This window comes from Narcine bancroftii, chromosome 14, assembly GCF_036971445.1.
Source record: "Narcine bancroftii isolate sNarBan1 chromosome 14, sNarBan1.hap1, whole genome shotgun sequence".
NCBI classification, from domain to species: Eukaryota; Metazoa; Chordata; class Chondrichthyes; order Torpediniformes; family Narcinidae; genus Narcine; species Narcine bancroftii.
This window is the reverse complement of record NC_091482.1, coordinates 58,723,329-58,740,041: the sequence shown is the minus strand read 5'-3', so window position 1 is coordinate 58,740,041 and position 16,713 is coordinate 58,723,329. Positions and strand designations below refer to the sequence as shown.

At 38.0% G+C, this 16,713-nt stretch overlaps 1 protein-coding gene across 7 annotated transcripts in view; it reads right to left on the bottom strand.

Moving 5' to 3' along the window:
* Positions 1–16,713, bottom strand: part of tmod2 (tropomodulin 2) — a 61,088-nt gene that overhangs the window by 30,451 nt on the left and 13,924 nt on the right. For 2 of the 7 annotated variants that reach the window (XM_069911161.1, XM_069911164.1), the window contains exon 2: positions 5,749–5,864. The exons of 4 other annotated variants lie outside the window; for them this stretch is intronic. The gene's annotated coding sequence lies outside the window, so the exon portion shown is untranslated. The remainder of the gene's footprint in view (positions 1–5,748; positions 5,865–16,713) is intronic. One more of the 7 variants, XM_069911162.1, reaches the window with a different exon arrangement.

The following is a 16,713-nucleotide window of genomic DNA, read 5'->3' as shown; positions in this document are numbered from 1 at the left end:
GTACTCTATGTTACACGTTAAATTGCAATAAACAATGCCATGCACAAAAGGAAGTTTTGTTCATCAATTGAAACATGGAGTCCCAAACCTCAACGAACAATGAAAGATTCAAATCCTGCTCCCAGGTGTCTTTGATTTTAATTAGAGGGGCTAGTCTTCGATCAACCAAATTAACATAAGAGATATTAAGTTTTTAAGGGAAGATTGTAGATCAAAAAGGGTGTTAAGGACAGTCGCCTCAGGGATTTGAGATTGAACAAAATGTCTAATTTGTAAGTATCTAAAAAATGGGTTTTGGATAAATTAAACTTTATCCACAATTGTTCAAATGACGAAAAATTGTTGCCAATAAAAGGTCTTTAAAATATTTAATACCCAATCTGTGCCAGTCCTTGAAGACAGTATCTTGTAAAGTAGAAAAAGATGATTGGATATAATAGGGCTGACAAGAGAAAAACTGAAATCCAAAAAAACATTCTAAATTGTGCACATATTCTCAAACTATGTTTAATTGTCAGGTTATTGGTCAGTTTATATAAAGATAAGACCACCCTTAGAATTGCCAACAAGGAAGTATGCTTAACAAAATTAAGTTTCATTTCTACCTATGTGGAGGAGTCACATGAATAACAAATTGTAGCAAAAGAATCAATTTACATATACTAATCAACCGTAATAAAATCTAAAATTAAGAAACGCCAATCCTCCGTTCCTTTTTAGCTTTTTGAAGATGAACTTTATTTAAGTGGGGGGTTTTCTCCTTGCCATATACAAGATAAGTGAATTGAAAAAAAGATATAGGAATGAAAATTGGTATAGATACAAAAAATTAGGTAAAATTTTCATTTTAATAGAACTGATATGGGAAATCATGAAAATAGATAAAGATGAACATCTTGATAGGAATAACATGATTAAATAAAATTTTTAAAATTCCTTTAAAAGATGTTTATAACTCCTAGCAATTGTAATACCAAGTAAATGGATCCTTCACAATCTTAATTGGAAAATTAAAATACCTTAGTAAAGGATCATTTCGAGGTCAAAGTTTACTTTTGTGCAAATTCAATTTATATCCTGAAAATTGACTAAAATGAGATAACAAAGATAACATGCTTGATAAAGAAACATCAAGATTAGATACAAAAAGCAAATGTTCAATGCCCTTCCCGTAAATCCCTGCAAAAATCTCTATGTTCCTGAAGGGCAATTGTTAATGGTTCCAATACCAAATCAAAAAGCAATGGATTTAAAAGACAGTCTTGACAAGTACCCTGTTGAAGATAAGGTTTTGATTGTTGTAGATTAGTAAGATTGAAGAAGTAGGACATAAATATAATAATTTAATCTATTTAATTAAACATGATTCAAAATTAAAAATTTCTAGGGCCGCAAATAAATAATCCCACTCCACCTGATCAAAAGTTTTCTCTGCATCTAAAGAATACATTCAGAAACAGGATTGGGGGATAAATATAAAATATTCAATAAATGGTGTATATTAAAATAAGAATAACAATTTTTAATAAAGGCACTTTGATCTTCAAAAATGATTGATGGTAAAATATTCTCCAATCTGTTGGCCAATACTTTAGCCAAAATCTTAAGAAATAGGCCTACAAGAATCACATTCAAGTGGATCCTTCCCCTTTTTCTGAATGAATTTAGAGAAAGATTTTAAAAATTCAACAGGGTTCCCATCAGGTCCTGGAAATTTACCTGACTGTAAAGAAGAAATTGCAAAAAGTATTTCCTCTAGGGAAATAGATGCTTCCAGACTCTTATGCTTATTTTGAGACAGCATAGGAAATTTAGGCAGTCTGAAAACTCCATGATTAAGCTAGTATCATTATTAGATTCAGAAGTATACAGTCTGGAGTAAAATTCTCTAAACTATCATTAACTTTCAAATGATCCATAGTGTCCATACAGTCATCCATTCGAATCTTAGTAATTTGTCTGAGCAGCCATTCCTTTCAATAGGTTGGCCAAAAGCTTACCGAATTTTTCACCATGAATGTAAAATTGACTCATACCTCTCAGAAGTTGTTGGTCAATGGGATAAGTAGAAAGAAGATCAAATTTAGCCAAGTTCAACTCTCTTTTATATAATTCAAGGTTTTTAACTTGCATATATTATAAGTCAATTTGTTTAGTCTGATTCATTCAATCTTTCTTTATTTGTCTTCTTTATCATAGCTGTACAAGAGATCATTTATTTTCTAAGATATGCTTTCATTGTGCCCCAGACAATAGAGTTGGAAATTTGAAGGATTTGTATTAAAAAAATTGAATTTGATCTTCCATAATTAAAAACACTTATTTGAAAGCAAGGTAGAATTAAAACACCAGTGTCTCTATAAAAGGAGAGTCAAGAAAATTCAAAGACAAAATAATAATAGTTTATATATCACTATTTCTTGATATTTACAAGATTTGGTCAATGCAATCAATTAATTATATATTAAAATCTGAGAATAAGATCGGAGAACTCTAGAGAAAAATGACTATTCTCCAAGGTTAGGATGAAAAATATTTATCAATAAAGCAAAAATAAGATAAAAAAATTTAAAATTAAAGAAAACAAAATCATTAAACCATATAGCTAACAAAACATTTCCCCCTCAATTAACAAAGAGAACTAAACTTCCCCCACTCAAAAACAAAAAACCTTCAGAATAGAAAAAAATTCAAACACTAACTAAAAGCTCATATTAGACTTGCAGTTGAAAGAGATTCATTCAAAACTATGCGTGCCTCTTCCGCCAATTTCAGAAGTTTCTTGTGACGGTCTTCAAAAGTGATCCACAGACAAAATGGATATAACAAGGTAGGTTTGAATCCATTCTTCTATAGCTCAGATATGAATTCTTTATATTCTTTTTGCATATTCATAACTTCTCAACAGTAATCTTCAATGATTCTAATTTGTTGTCCCTGGCAATTCAGATTTCTTTGACGAGCCTCGCAGATAACATGATCCTTTACTTGGTCATGATGAAACCAGAGGATTGATTTTTTTTTTAATTTTTAATTTTCACACTATGAATCATATTAACCAAAATACACACAAACATTTCCCTCTTAATTATACAGTCATTTTCTCCCCCTTTTCCCCCCTACTTTCCCTCCCTCCTTAAACAATGTCATCACACAATAAAAATAAACAAGAAAATTGTGTCATCTACATTTACACACAGGGTCAGTTCATTTCGTCTTCTCATTCTATCATTTTAGGGGGTGGAGGTCCGCGGTAGGCCCTCTCTGTTGTATTCCATGTACGGTTCCCAAATTTGTTCAAATAATGTGACTTTATTTTTTAAATTATATGTTATTTTTACCAATGGAATACATTTATTCATTTCCATGTACCATTGCTGTATTCTCAGGCTCTCTTCTGATTTCCAAGTTGACATTGTACATTTTTTTGCTAAATAAATCTTTTTTGTGCTTCATCCAGTTTGAGGCCTAATTCTTGACTTCTTATATTACTTAGAAGAAAGATCTCTGGATTTTTTGGAATGTTGCTTTTTGTGATTTTATTTAATACCTGATTTAATCTTCCCAAAACTTTTTCACTTTCTCACATGCTCAAATTGCATGTACTGTTGTTCCTGTTTCCTTCTTACAGCGAAAACATCTATCTGATACTGCTGGATCCCATTTATTTAACTTTTGGAGCATGATATATAGCCTGTGTAACCAATTATATTGTATCATGTATAACCTCGTGTTTATTATATTTCTCATAGTTCTGGAGCATAGCTTTTTCCATATTTCATTTTTTATCTTTATATTTAGATCCTGTTCCCACTTTTGTTTGGGTTTACAGCTTATTTCATCATTTTTTTTCTCCTGCAGCTTGATGTACATGTTCGTTATAAATCTTTTAATTATCATTGTGTCTGTAATCACATATTCAAAGCTGCTTCTTTCTGGTAATCTCAGTCTGCTTCCCAGTTTGTCCTTCAAGTAGGTTTTCAGTTGGTGGTATGCAAACATTGTACCGTGAGTTATTCCATATTTGTATTTCATTTTTTCAAATGATAATTAAAAACAAAAAACAATTTTATATTATTTTAATCCCTTTTCTCTCCCATTCTCTAAAGGAAAGGGATTCATTGATTTTGCGTCAATAATAATTTTGGTAGTTGCTAATTAGTTTTTTCCTTTCTACATGAATCTTCTTCCAAATGTTGAGCAGATGGTGCAGTACTGGTGAACTTCTATATTGCACCAATTTAAACTGGAGGATTACCGAATGTGACTGGTGTCCCGAAGTTGGCTTAGGATCTAAGGATCGATGAGCTGTCAAGCTAGGCATCTTAGAAAAAAAATCTCCCTTCTAAAAACCTCCATGAGTACATGGGAAAAGAATTCGGGCACCTGGCCACTTTTGCGTCTTCTTTTCAGATTAAGATCCGTATATTTTGACACCTGCTTCTACTTTCCAAATTAACCACTTTCGAATTAACTTGAAGTTGTTAGCAGACAATTCAGAACAAATAGTTTCAAGCTTGTTAAAATGTTCATTAACGAACTCCAAACCAGCCTCCACAACTCCCAAGCAATCATCAATTGCTAATATCGATTGTACAACCTTTTCAAGTACAGATTTAATTTCCCATTGAGTTGCTTTTAATGATGCGGTTATTTCTGGTGTATGTTCAGAATGCCAGAAATGGAGACTGGAGTCAAGGATGGTGTATCTTCCTCTTTTTTGCCATTTTTACCAGATTTAGTACTTTTGTAGCAGCCATTTTTTAAAAACTAGAAATATTAATTAGTGAAGGGCAAAATAAGTTAAAAATTAAAAGGTACATGAATGGGAAAAGTTTCAAAACAAACAGGAAGACATAACTACTGCTGTTATGCCATGCAGTAGCCAGCCAGAAGTTAGAGTTCTCCAACAATATTTTGTATTTACTACAATCACAGCATCTGCAGACTTTCTTGTTTCACTGCAAATATGAAGGGCTCGGATAGTTATTAAAGCAAAAAAACCAATGTCAGCCTTGTAAAACAAAACTTTAAAAAGGGACTTTTCCAATACTTTATTGGAACCATGAAACTATTACTAAACTAACTGCTTTCAATGTGATTATATTAGAATGAACTGGCAACCAAATCTTCCCATGGAAAAATGTAAAATTTATGTCCTTTATATCATGTCAAATATAAAGAATTACCCTGTACCAACTCTGGTGCTCCAAGAAAATGCTGCTTTAAATATCCACGATGAGTGCCAATTTTTTAAATTATGATCGAAACTGAACAACGCCTAGTATCTTAATACTGACTGCAACAATAAACAGGGAATAGTCTGCAAATAATTAATTTTACATTACTCAACTCCAGCATCTGGCATCATATCATAGCTAACTCTCATCTCCCTCCAAAACATCTGTCAAAGAAATTATTTATCTCAATAGGCAGAAATCTGCATTATTCCCATACACACACATGACATGTCCCGCAGGACGTCAATATCTGAGCACTGCTCTTGGGTATTCATAAAAAATTTAAAGCTTAAAGATGACAAAACTTGGAAGATGGTAACAAATGGAATAACTGGAAACATGGCAGGAGCAATCGATTTAAAGCATGCACAAATCTCTGCTGTGGGCGAACAGGAGAGATTTCTAAGAAAAAGCAAGACTCGCATACAGCATTTCAGCTGTATGAAAATGGAGAAACTCAAATGCTTTGCTTTGCAGGTGAAGGAGAAAATTTCCAAGTCGTACAAACCTGCTTTGCATGAAATAAAACTGTTTTCAATGATATAGGGTCTCCACATATAACAAGTTGTTTCTGAAAGTCCTTGAAGGAAGGTTGAAGTAGAGTTAAGAATTATTTTCAAATATCTGAAGGAAAAAAAAACTTTGATTAAATGGAAGTAAAACAGGTCAAAAAATCTTTTACAATGACCTCATTGCTGAACTATAATCCAAAAGTAGATTAAAATATTCGCAATTTAAAAATGCCTCCGCACTCCCCTCTTCAACTGTATCACTGACTTCATAATTGAAGACCACAGTCAGTACAAATCAATCTTCAAAGATTTGTGCTTCACCCACTACCCTGCTCGACTTGCTCTACACCCATGACTGCGTGGCTAGGCACAAATCAAACGCCACCTACAAATCTCCTGCTAACACTACTGTCGACAGCAGGATCAGAGATGGCAATTAGAAAGTGTACAGGAGTGCAACAGATCCGCTAGTTGCGTGGTAGCACAACCACCACCTTGCACTCAACGTTAGCAAAACTAAGGAACGGATTGTGGACTTCAGGAGGGGGAAAAAAGGAAAACACAATCTAGTCCTCATTGAGGGGTGAGCAGTGGAAATGGTAAAGAACTTCAAATTCCTGGGTGTCAACATCTGAGGTTCTGCCCTAAGGCCTCCATGTCGATGCAATCTGAAGGTTCGTGAGGAGTTTGAAGATATTTGGTATGTTACCTAGGACTCTTGTAAATTTCTATAGGTGTACTGTGGAGAGCCTTCTGACTGATTGCATTACTGTTTGATAGGGAGGTGCCAATGCACAGGACAAAAGGGTGAACACTGCCAGTGCCATCATGGGCATCCTTGTTCACCCCATCGAGGACCTACAAGAAGCGGTGTCTTAAGAAAGCAGCCTTAATCCTCAAGGATCTTCATCACCCAGGCCATGCCCTCTTCACACTGCTACCATCAGGAAGGAGGTAGATATAGGAGCCTGAAGATGAACACCCAACAGCACAAAAAACAGCTTCTTCCCCTCTGCCATCAGATTCCTGATTAGACAATGATCCACAGTCACCTTCCTCTTTTTTGCACTAATTGTTTTTAAAAATAAAGTTATGGCTTTCATATTTGTACCTGTAATTAATATTTGCACCTGTAATACTGCTGTCAAACAATAAATTTTGTGACGTTCATGACAATAGCTCAAATTCAGATTTATTGTCAGAGTACATAATGACATAACATTCAACCTTAAATTCTTCTTCTTGTGGGCCAGGCAGAATTACCACTTATTGGTAGTGCAAAAAAAAAATGAACTCAAGATACTTAGAGGTGTAAACAAAAAAAAAGTAAACTGACTGTGCAATATAGAGAGAAAAAAACCCAATGAAGTGCAAAAGTAAGAGTCCTTAAATGAGTCCCTGGTTGGTGGAAAGATAGCAACTGTTCCTGAATGTGGCAGTGTGTCTTGTGGCACCGTGACCTCTTTTCTGATGGTAGCAGTGAGAACAGAGCACAATTGCTGCTGCTCTCTGACATTCTCGATGGTGGGGAGGGTTTTGCCTGTGATTCCTGGGCGATGTCCACTACCTTTTACACGGCTTTCTGCTCAGGGGTATTAGTGTCCCCATACCAGAATGTGATATAGCCAGTCAGCACACTTTCTACCACACATTTGTAGAAATTTGCCAGGGTTTCCAATGCCATACCAAACCTCCGCAAACTCCTGAGGAAGTTGAGGGCCTAACATGTCTTCATCGTGATGCCATCAGTGTGTAGGGTCCAGTAAAGATCCTCTGAGAAAATGGCTCGCTTAAATTTGTTCAACCTCTGATCCCCCAATGACGACTGGATCGTACACCTCTAGTTTTCCCTTTCTGAAGTTAGCAATCAGCTCCTTGGTTTTGGTGACATTGCGTGTGATGTTGTTGTTGGTGCACCATTCACCTAAGTTTTCAAATATCCCTCCTATATGGAGATGAAAACTTAGGTGGGAGAGGATTCAGCAATTGCCTTCATCTTGTTCTAGATTATTTCACTAATGAAAATAGTTTCTCCCTATCTAGATAATTTTAAAAATTCATCTCCTCTCAGCCTCTTTTTTCAGGGATTAAAGTGTCCTGTCAGGAACAGCACTCCTCTTTATACAACCTACTAACATGAAATATCAGAGAATTTGTAAATGGTGGAGCTGTCATACTGAGTCACGTAACCATATAGAGTACAGCAGGAAGCTAAGAACACAGCCCTAAATTTTGATTCTGACATTTAAATTTCAAGCAAAACTATTCATGTATTTTACCCAAAGTAAAAGTGGTGAGCTTCTCACGTTTTGTTCAGAAAACAAGAATATTAACATGCATGAGTCCTAATGCAAAGCTTTACATTATCCACGACTGGCAAAGGCAGGCAGAAAGTTTGATATGTTTTCCTTTAATTTTAATTCAAGTTAAGGTCTTTAATAATGTTTTAAATAAAATACAAAATTTAATTCTTCCACATTATTTATCCATTTTTCTAAATATTTCTGAACATTGAACAGAGATGCTTAGTGACAGTCAAAAATGCCCACCCACCAACAGTCCACGCTAGGCAGTAGCATAGCACAAGGGTTTCAAATCCGACATGGTGTTAGGAAAAGTATGGAGAATTTTACATTCAGCAAAACAATTTGGTTTGATAATGTCAAGAGAAGAAAGGGCAACCATGCTAATAAAGTACAGAGAAATGCAGAAAAGAAACTGGTCCTTCATCCAGAGTTTGTGCTGGCCATCAAAGAGCCAAACATACTCATGCTATACTCATAACATTTTATTCTCTCCATATTTCAACCAATTTTCCACATTATCTCCAACTTCTACTTCTCGCAGTTCCATTTACAGTGGTCAAATAACCTAGCAAACACTGCTCAGAGGAAGAACACGGAAAGATATAAAGGGAATTCTAGAGAGGCTACAGGAACACAAGTACCTAGGTAATAATGGACATAAAGCATTGTAAATAGCAAGAGAAGAAAGTGCTTTAAAAAACGTTTTGCTCACTTCACCGTACAATAGCGGAGGTCAGGATGAACTTTTGAGAGCCACTGTGCCCAATCCTGAACACAAAGAAGAAGGTGTAGAGGAGATTTACTGAAGTGACTTCATAGACAGGAAACTTCAGTTCTATGGATCGTCTGAATTAAACATTGTCGCGTGCACCAAGATATAGAGGAAAAACAGTTTTGTGTGCTATCCAGACAAGTCTACCTTTCCACAGAACAGCAAGTAGTGCAAGAATTAAAAAAAATTGAGATAATACAGAATTGCAGGATATGATGTTAAAGAGAAAAGTACAGTTAAACAATGCAGAGTATTTTATATCAATTGAAGGTTCACTTAGGAGTCTGATAACAGAAGGAAAGAAACTGCCCTTCAATCAGGTGGTGAAGATCTGTGCATTTTCTGCCCAAGCAGAAGGGGAAAAGAGAACATGATCAGGCATCCTTTAATAGGTGGCTGATTTCCTGAGGCAGTGCGGTGAAGATGTATGGGAGCCTGGATTGTGTGATGATTTGAATGGCGTTCACAACTCCGCAGTTTTTTTGTTGACTTGGGCAGAGCAGATCCCATACCAAGATGTGACAGTTCCAGACAGGACACTAATCCCTGAAAAAAGAGGCTGAGAGGAGATGAATATTTAAAATTATCTAGATAGGGAGAAACTATTCTCATTAGTAAAACAATCTAGAACAAGGTGAAGGCAATTGCTAAATCTAAATACTCTCCCATCTACTGGTTTTGAAAGAGTAAGAGCGGACTAAAAGTTGCTGAGGCAGATACACTGGTGATCAAAGGGAATTGAATAAGTAGTAGAACAGGAACAAAAATGGGCATACATGGGGAAAGGCAATTTGGACTAACTCGATCCTGGGATATAGCCAGTAACAAAATGACAGGTAGAATTAGCTCCTTCCATGCTGCCACTTTTCAATATTCCTGTAATCGTATGTAGGTTAGATTTCAGCTCTGGGACAGTTTAGCTGAACAGATGTCATAGATAAAGCAAAGAAATGAAACAAACAAAAAAAAAATTGCATGCAGATCCCAAGTGGCAGTCTGTTCTCAACTGAAAACATCATCTAAAAATCCCACCCAACATTAGAGTTTCCAGAAAAGAAAGCTTGCCTCAAGTTAAACAAAGGTCTTCCAATTTGAACTGCAATTTCCAAACATACTTGAAATAATCAAATGATGAAATCACTGCCCTTCCCTAACATGCTTCGAAAATGGCAAATTTTCTGACATTATTGTCCAATTATAAAGGAATTCGCTGAAAAGGGAATACACAACAGATGTCACTTTTGGAAAAGGTTTGAAATCTTCATTTGCTGACATTGCTTTTACAGCTCAGATTTGAATCATTTCTGCTCTAATTACACAAAAATGTTCAATAAATATTAATTTTAGATGTTCAGGTCCATACCTGGTAGATTAATAAATATTTCCTAGAAATATGGTCTACCAATTTAAGGTAACTGTATTAAGGGATTTTGTTTTCTCCCAAGGGAGGAAGAATTTGGAACTCTGATGGTAACACAAGCAGGCCACAATCAAAGTATTGATTAGGTTGGAGTGTCATGAGTGGAAAGGTGTAGACCAAGAGCTAGGCTATTTTGTCTCAACACATTTTGTTTGGCTTGTGTAAACACTAGTGAAACATTTCACTTATGCTGTAATTTTTTTTAAGGAATAGATTTGTTTTTTTAGCTTTTGAGTGTAAAGTCCTTGTCATATGTCCCATGATTACAAGTTTTTCATGTTATGGAAACTGGGCTCAACAGGTTTTCAACATTTAACACAACCACATTAAAATCACTTCTAATGTCACTATTACTACTGAAGGCAAAAGTGATCCTTCAAGATGATAGAGGTCAAGGAATTGTGCATCTCAGCAAGCACAAATGAATAAATTCTGAGCCTCTACATTGCGAGTTTGCAATGTGAAAATTTATGGTAACTTGTTTAACCGAATTCCTCAGAAGCAAAATTTCCACATTTTAATTAGACATTTTGTTTTAAACTTTTGATTTAATGCAATTTCAAAAACTATACTGAAGTCAGAAAAGAATCCTACAAATATTTCTAAGCTAAAAAAGAACATTTCAGCTTGGGTATGGATAGACAAGGCTACTTTAAAATATTTGTTTTACTCCAAGTTTTCTAGTCTACCTTGATTTTCTATCAGTCAATTATTATAAATAGCTAAATTCTTGATTAACCTTTCATGTTGAATAAACTGGACAAATTCCTAATATTTAATCACATTTACTGTAAAATGATATACCCACTTGGAACATACAAGCTTTGATTAGATCAGCACTTTACAGTAATCCAAAAATGACTCAATAATGTGAAACCCTTCACACAATAAATTGGCAACACGTGCATTACAGATAGATTAAACAAATGTCATTTCAGTAAAAGAATAAGCCTGATAAATGCAAATTAGTGACTTTCAAAATCTATAAAGAACATTTATTGGCTGGAAATATTCTTTTGCTTCGTTTAAAAATTAGTCATCATGTTTGACTTCGGCAAGCTTGATTGGGGAGTTACAACAATTGGTTTTTAATCACAACTCTGGCAAGCTCTTCCTGCAACTCAGATGGGTGCTCTCCATTTTCCCCTCTCAAAGGTGCACTGACTCTGGTTAATGGCTGTTGTAAATTACCCCTGAAGACAGTAGAAATCAGGGTGCAGAAATGTACAGAATGGAATGTATGGGAGCTAAGAGCTACCAGAGACTTAACCATATAACCGTTTACAGCACGGAAATAGGCCATGTCGGCCCTTCAAGTCTGTACCGGTTCACTTGAACAACTCCACTAGCTCCTCCACAAACTCCTGAGGAAGTAGAGGCTTTCTTCATGATGCCATTGGTGTTTTGGTTCCAGGAAAGATCAATTACAAAAATAAATCAACCAACTTAGACATTCACAGAAATGTTCATAATAGTTAATTCAAGTGACCTTTTTTTTAAAGTATGGAGCATATTAATGCTATTGCACGCTGTTTGATTGAGATACGTGCCATTAAGAATGGCAATCAAGACACTGAGTTGCTGCAGCCACAACCATCTTGGATCTGTGGATTAAAGCCTGTTGTTGTCAAAATTTTTTAAAGAATGTCAATCAAGATTGCCACTACCTTCTAATCAGCTGAGAATGGAGCACTACATCTTCAATTAAATGCTAAATATAATAATTTAATTCAATCTACCCCAGTAGATCTAACATTAAAATCAATGTTTAATATTAGAGGTGAAACTTAAAAATGCTTTTCATTTGCAAGAATATTCACCCAAGTAATAGTCCTTGTGTTGTATCAGAGCAAAGTTAGAACCCCACCCCCATGCCAAATATTGTCGGTGACCTGGTATAACTGGGAACTGTATAATATACAGGGATTGGTTAAAACTATACTTAATGCAAGATGCATTTAATATCTTGCATCTGTTAATGCTGAAACATTACCATAGGTTCCCCCTAAAAAAAATTCAGATCTAGAGCTCCAAACATGTCAGAATCCACAACTGCCAAAATGCAAACTTTTATTCATCTTATTGAGCTCATCAACATTGCAAATGTAATTCCACCCAAAATGTAAATGCATGCAAATGTACACATTGTTAGATTCTTTATTCTTAAAATCAACAATCTTCACAGTTGCATTTAAATCATTTTGTTAAGATTTCAGGGTGGCACAGTTGGCATAGCAATTAGCGCAACATCTTTACAGTGCTAGCAATCAGGACCGGTCCTGGGTTCGAAACCCACACTGTCTGTAAGGAGTTTGTACATTCTCATGTCTGCGTGGGTTTTCTCCGGGGGCTCCGGTTTCCTCCCACCCTTCAAAAAAAAGTACCAGGGTGTAAATTGAGTGGCCTAGACTCGTAGGGCCGAATTGGCCTGTTACAGTGTTGCGTGTCCAAATTTTAAAAAATTTACTTGGCTTCAACGCACACAGCTGCGGCCACACCTTCCACTAATTCTGCGCATAACTAAGTGATAAATTGTTAAAGATAAGTCTCATGTTAATTTATTTTTCATACCAGGTCAGATAATTCGCAAATCTGTATGAAAACCAAAATTAAGAATGAAGTACCCTGTATATACATTCCAAATCGTTCATGCTTGTTTAAATAGATTGAGTAATGGAATTTACAACTCCAAGACAGGTCAAGCCCAAGCAATATTAGAATGTAAAGATGAATTTTAGTTCCTGCAGAAGGACACTCCTGGATAGATTTTTATGCTGTTATTTTGTTCATGGTCTCTTAAATCGCTCATGAAATGTTATCAGAAAAGCAAAAAGCCATCATCTCTGATTGGCAGATTTTTTTAAAAATTGTCACCGCCAACCAAGTGAATATGGCCTATAAACAGGATAAACAACAGAATAATTAAAAAACCAGCATTACTCTTCTGTAATTAGCAGCAAAAGATCTGCGGGCACCAAGTATCAGTCTCAAACACCAACAACCACTGATAAGCATTGCATCCTTCCTGGCATTACCAAATTGCTGCTCTTTTTTGTAATTGTAACAGTGGAAACAAAATTATAAGACAAACATTCTATGCTTGCCTTTCAAAGTTCAGCTCAGTCTGGCTTTTAAGGAAATGTACATTTTCTGATGCATACCTTTTTGTAAAAACCACACAATAACTGCCAGGATTTTCTGGACAAGATTTTTGACATTTTTAGACTTGGGTTTGCTACAATATTGATCATTGTTTGTTTATGTAAAAGTTATCCATTTGAACTTGGCAACAGAAACAGCAGTATTCTTTCAAATACTTATTTTACCTTTATATATCGGCATGTTGAAATCACAGACAAATTTAAATGCAGGGAGATGCAACCCCTATACATGAATGCAAGCAATATGATGTTGACATTGGTCTTCAGAAATCACTTTAGCCAATGGGTAAGGCCAAACATTTCAATTTCCAAGTGCAACAAGTTGAATACAAAGCTGATATTGCAATACATAAAAGTGCAGAATGCTGTACATTTTAAACAGCATCCAACTTCACAGGCCTGACACATTGCACTATGAAATAAAAATTCATTGTAATTTAACAAGCACTTCAAGAGGAAAACATTACTGTCAAAACATTTCTATTTAAAATAAAATGCAAGATTTAAGCAGAGGAACTTGAAAGAGTTCTTAATCTTTGCTGTATTTCATGTTCAATACTCAATCCATTCCCTATACTATGGAAACCCAAACCTCCCCAATTCCATTTGCAAAAAAGCCACAAATTCATGGAGCTGCTGGACCAATACCTTCCTACAAGGCTTTGGTCTAACGTGCAATGACCTTTGATCTTTCCATCTCCAAGGCGCAACTGTCCTAATGATTCCCAAATTTGATTTTTTTTCCAGCCACCATTTGCCCTTTATCCTCAAGCCACACATTTTTCAAAGCTGAACACCTTCAATCTTGTCAGCTTCAAGAAAGCCACAGCTGCATACTCATCCATGCAACCAATGATCACATCTTGTTGATAAGTGGGCACAGCAGCCACAAAATGGTAGATTAAACCAGGTGAACGAGTTGAAATGAAGATTATAAAGTAGGCAATGCAAAGGAAACTTTAGAGAATGCAAATAAATGCAGATTGATAAATGACTCCAGAGTAAAAGGTTTACAGCAGTTTGTTTCAAGATATTATTCTTACTTACTAACTTGCCTTTTTACCATTGTTCACAAACAGACAACTTTTCACATCTGTAATTTAATGGTTGACAGAAGATTCTGGAGAACAAAAATAACAATCCAATACCCAAGTGTGCACCAGAGCTCACTCAGTCAGATGTAAACTTAAGATCCAGCTTTCTACACCAGAAGTTCCAAAAACAAACTACAATCAGAATATTAATTAGGAAGAAGAAAGGTTGATTGTTTTACAATAGATTACCCAGTGATCAGGAATGATCACTTCCAAACTTGCTTTTCAAATCCTTAAAATCTACCCATTTCCCAACATGCCAAATACAAAGCCATTTTATTTAAAATAAAAGTCTTCTAAAGCACAAATTATTCCCTTCTTGAAGAAATTAGTCACCACTTTGTAGTGCCCTCAAAAGGAAAATCTGAAATATCAAACTATGTATCTGGATTTTCAGTGCAAAAATCAAGAATAAAAAATGAAGATTTGCAGCTTATTATTCAAAAGAGAAATAAATGACAGGACATCAGCAAACTAATTTCAATTCTTAGGTAAAGCAGTGGCTTCAGTTTTTATTTTAAAAGTTCCATCAAATACGTTTTTGCTCCACAAGTGACAAAATTGTTATTTTCTAATTGCTCAACACGAGCAATTAACGAGCAGAACACAATGCTGGAGAAACTCAAACGGTGGACTTTAATAGAGTGTTTCGGGCTTGAGCCCTTCATCAGAGCATGCTCTGTTGAAGGGCACAAGCCCGAAGCGTTAGTTTTGAACCTTTATCTCTGGTGCATACCCTGATGAAGGGCCCGAGTTTCTCCAGTATTGTGTTTTTACTGAATTCAACCACGGAGTCTGCAGACTTCTCACAGCCTGGATCAAGAGTAAGCATTTAAATGTCACAATTAACACCTCCGTCATATACATACACAATAAGCTTCCAGCTGGTAGTAATGAAGGGTTTTATTGATGGGTGTAAGCAGTACATATTTATCAGCGGGGGAAACCCACTCCTGTGACTCGACCTCAAAGGGGGCAGGGATGACGGGGGCAGGGATGACGGGGGCAGGGATGACGGGTGCTCCTCGTACCATAAAGACAGGAGTAGGCCTCCACAGGCAGACCACCCCACAACCACCACCCCTCATTTCCCCCCCACCACCACCCCTCATTTCCCCCCCACCACCCCTCATTTCCCCCCCACCACCCCACATTTCCCCCACCACCACCCCTCATTTCCCCCCCACCACCCCTCATTCCCCCCCCACCACCCCTCATTCCCCCCCCCACCACCCCTCATTCCCCCCCACCACCACCCCTCATTCCCCCCCACCACCACCCCTCATTCCCCCCCACCACCACCCCTCATTCCCCCCCACCACCACCCCTCATTCCCCCCCACCACCACCCCTCATTCCCCCCCACCACCACCCCTCATTCCCCCCCACCACCACCCCTCATTCCCCCCCACCACCACCCCTCATTCCCCCCCACCACCACCCCTCATTCCCCCCCACCACCACCCCTCATTCCCCCCCACCACCACCCCTCATTCCCCCCCACCACCACCCCTCATTCCCCCCCACCACCACCCCTCATTCCCCCCCACCACCACCCCTCATTCCCCCCCACCACCACCCCTCATTCCCCCCCACCACCACCCCTCATACCCCCCCACCACCACCCCTCATACCCCCCACCACCACCCCTCATACCCCCCCACCACCACCCCTCATACCCCCCCACCACCACCCCTCATACCCCCCCACCACCACCCCTCATAACCCCCCACCACCACCCCTCATTCCCCCCCACCACCACCCCTCATTCCCCCCCACCACCACCCCTCATTCCTCCACCACCACCCCTCATCCCTCCCCCCCACCACCATCACCACTCATTCATCCCCATCACCACTCATTCCTCCTCACCCCACCACCCCTCATCCCCCCCCCACCGCCCCTCATTCTCCCCCCCCACCGCCCCTCATTCTCCCCCCCACCGCCCCTCATTCTCCCCCCCACCGCCCCTCATTCTCCCCCCCACCGCCCCTCATTCTCCCCCCCCCACCGCCCCTCATTCTCCCCCCCCACCGCCCCTCATTCTCCCCCCCACCACCCCTCATTCTCCCCCCCCACCGCCCCTCATTCTCCCCCCCCCACCGCCCCTCATTCTCCCCCCCCACCGCCCCTCATTCTCCCCCCCCCACCGCCCCTCATTCTCCCCCCCCCACCGCCCCTCATTCTCCCCCCCCCCACCGCCCCTCAT